Raw genomic sequence first — 3,458 nt, 5'->3', positions numbered from 1 at the left:
GGGAATTCCAAACAAGGACAAGGAAAAGCCTGAGTTCAGGGAGTAACCCCTCCACAGCTGCGGCCACCTCAACCCCTGACTCTACTCTTCAGTTACTGCCAGCATCTGAGGCGCTTATGGAGCCTGGCACCCGTCCTTTGGGCTCCAGGTGGCCTCTTGAGGACCGCTTGGCTCTTTTCACCTCCCATAGTTCCTTGCGCTGATGCTCCGGTTAAGAAGCCTGGCAGGTCTGGATTTAAGACATGTCTCAGTGCTCAGTCCCTGGTGCCTTTGGCCTGTTTCTGGTCCTCAGCATCCTCATCGATTCTGAGGCCAGCGTGGTGATGCTCCCATGTAATCTCAATACTTAGGGTCTATGCCTGGGGGACTGCCCAATTCCAGACCAGCTTGGACCATGCAGGGCGACCCTGCATCAAAGTAAAACAAAATCTCGAACAGAGAAATGGGAGAAATGGGTGGAGGCTGTGGACCACATCCTAGGGACTGTGGATGTGACATCAGCTCCCAGAGAGCAGTGTTCTTTGTTTCTCTCATTCATGGTTGCATCCAGGATCTACAAAGGTGACCGCATACAGAAGGCTGTACTAATTACTTTTCTCCAGGTAGACATGGTAGCGCTCGCCTTTAATCCTAGCCCTTGGGAGGCAGAGGCAGGCGGATCGCTGTGAGTTTGAGGCCAACCCGGTCTACAAAGTGAGTTCAGGACAGCTAAGGCTACATAGAAAAACCCTGTTTTGAAACAACCACCACCCCCCCTCAAAAAAGAAGCATTTTTCTCCTCTGTAACAAAATACTGACTAGAGCAATTTAGTGGAGGACAGATTCACTGACTCACAGAAGGGACAAGGCAGCAGTGGGCCGCACGACAGCCATAGTCAGGAAGCAGAGGATGCTCAGTCACTTTCTCCCTCATCCCTCCTCTGCATGGTACCCTAGTCCATGCAATGGTGCCGCTAGTGTGGACTTCGCCATCTTCCTAAATGGCAAATCCAGAAATGCACTCACAGATAGGCCCGAGACTCCAACTGCTAGGTGATTCTAGATCTCATCAAATCGAGACTCAGTACCAACCATCACGCAGACCCTAAATATGTTTTGAAGAATGAATGAAGATTCCAGTAGAGTGTCCAGCACACAGTAGGTACTCGTGCTCTGGCTATTATTACTGACTCTATAGAACCTTCACTGGGTGTTCTCTCTCTCTCTCTCTCTCTCTCTCTCTCTCTCTCTCTCTCTCTCTCTCTCTCCCTCTCTCTCCCTCTCTCTCTCTCTCTCTCTCCCTCTCTTTCTCCCTCCCTCTCTCTCTCTCTCTCTCTCTCTCTCTCTCTCTCTTTCTCTTTCTGGTGAGCAGGTTTGTCTTACATGGATACACTGCCATGAATGAGGGTCCCCCAGCCTGGACACCGGGCAGCAGGGCAGCTCCCTGTAGGGCTCAGCTGAGGCAGGCAGCTCTTCAGATTTCTCTTCCAGACCCTTCCTCCCAACGGTGATCTGAGTGCACGGCTCTTGAGACATTTTCCACGGTGGGTTCTTCCTGAGTCCAGGGAACCTCCTTCTGGCAGCTCTGAGGATGGAGACACCTAGAAAGGGAAATGGAACCGTTGCATCAGCCAACATCCCTGGTGATAAAGAGCAAGTTGGAAAGAGGTATTGTCCCTTAGAGATGGACCAGTCATTATTGCCTGACTACTCTTCTCCCCCCACCCCACCCCCCGCCCCCAACCCCTCTCTGTATAGCTTTGGCTGTCTGGGACTCACTTTGTAGACCAGGCTGGCTTCAAACTCACAGCAATCCACCTGCCTCTGCCTTCCTAGTGCTGGGATTAAAGATGTGCGCCACCACGCCTGGCCTGACTGTTCTTTTTCATTTAAAGTGTCTATTTATTTTATGGGTATGGGTGTTTTGACTGCTTGTTCATTTGGGCACCACTTGCATGCCCAGTGCCCACAGAGGCCAGAAGAGGGTGATGGATCTTCTGGAATTGTGAGCCACTGTGTGGGCACAAGGAATTGAATCCAGGTCCTCTGGACGAGCATCCACCAAGCCACCTCTCCAGCCCTGCCTGACAACTCTTATTCTAGGTAATGCTTGTGAGTCGGGCCCAGTTGGTAGAGCGCTCAATTAGCATGTGTGAAGCCTGGGCTTTGATCCCCAGCACCACACAGAACCCAGGCACCATGATGATGATGTGTATTTGTTATCTCAGCATTTGGGAGATGGGATTAGGAAGATCAGAAGTTCAAGGTCATCCTTGGCTACATAGTAAATCCACTAGACTGGAACACCCGAGACTCCATCCCTCCCCCACCACAAAAAAAAAACAAAAAGCCAATTTATTTTCCAAAAAAAGAAAAAAGAGAGTACTAGTCACACACATACAAAGATGATTGGTTCTGCTTGCAATAACAGTGAAACACAGAGCTCGTGTCTTTAATCCCAGCACTCAGGGAGGCAGAGACTAGCCAATCGCTGTGAGTTTGAAGGCAGCCTGGTCTTCAAAGTGAGTATGGGACAGCCAAGGCTACACAGAGAAACCCCGTCTCACAAATAAAAACAAACAAACAAACAGAAAACAAAACAAAAAACCAAAACAAAACTGTGAAACACGGAAAATGGAAAACCTTGAAATGACCAACCGCCCAACACTCTCTGTCTTTATTGTTTTGGGGTGCTGAAGAGCAATCAATTCCAGGGTCCTTCCCATTAGAGGCAAGTGCTGAGCTCTCGCCTCCAGTTCAGCCATTCAGTAATTTAATTGTGCCTGGGACTTAATCCACAGAGATGATGCCACGTGCGGTATGTGCCACGGAGACATTTATCATCACGGTCCTCGGGTGGACGCGCTCCGTGCGGAAGCACAGGGGCAGCTCAGCAGGAGAAAGAGGAGAGCGTAGCCCAGAGCGGTTTCTGTGGGAAGGAACATGGGACTGAAGGCGGCAAGTACAAACAAGGTTAGGGCCTGAGAGCCATCATTTGCATCCTGTAGGCGGGTCTCTAGCTGCTTAGCATCTGGCCTGGGGCGGCTTAGGGCAAGCGAGATGCTGAGTCCCAAAGGAAGGACAGAGAGCCTGGCTGGCGATCAAGGCTTGTGGCTGTCAGGCTAGGATGTGGAAGAATGTTCAAGAAGCAAGTCATTTGGCATCTCCGTGAATTAGCCAGCCCTGTCTTGGCTGCTAACCCAAGCTAACCTGTCTTGGGTTAGCAGATGCCCAGATGTCAAAGAAATACAGAAAATACAGATGTCAAAAAAAAATACAGCATGGCTGTATTCCAGCAATAGAGAAGAAGCTGAGGCAGGAGAATCATACTGAGTTTGATGCCAGCCAGGGTTCAATGTGTTCAAGGCCAGTCTAGAGTTAGAAGAGAGTGCCATGTCCCACTCCATCATCATCATCATCATCGTCATAAATACATATATAATAAAATATAATTTAAAAATAATTTAAGCAGGGCGGTG

General features: G+C 49.6%; 1 long non-coding RNA gene across 1 annotated transcript in view; it reads left to right on the top strand.

The window, feature by feature from the left end:
- The window catches only part of LOC311601058, a 403,201-nt gene that overhangs the window by 206,171 nt on the left and 193,572 nt on the right, over positions 1 to 3,458 (top strand). The gene's annotated exons all lie outside the window — the stretch shown is intronic.

Source organism: Acomys minous (genome assembly GCF_964271855.1).
Source record: "Acomys minous genome assembly, chromosome: 6".
Lineage (NCBI taxonomy): Eukaryota > Metazoa > Chordata > Mammalia > Rodentia > Muridae > Acomys > Acomys minous.
The sequence above is the reverse complement of the archived record's forward strand: the minus strand, read 5'-3'. Positions and strand labels throughout refer to the sequence as shown.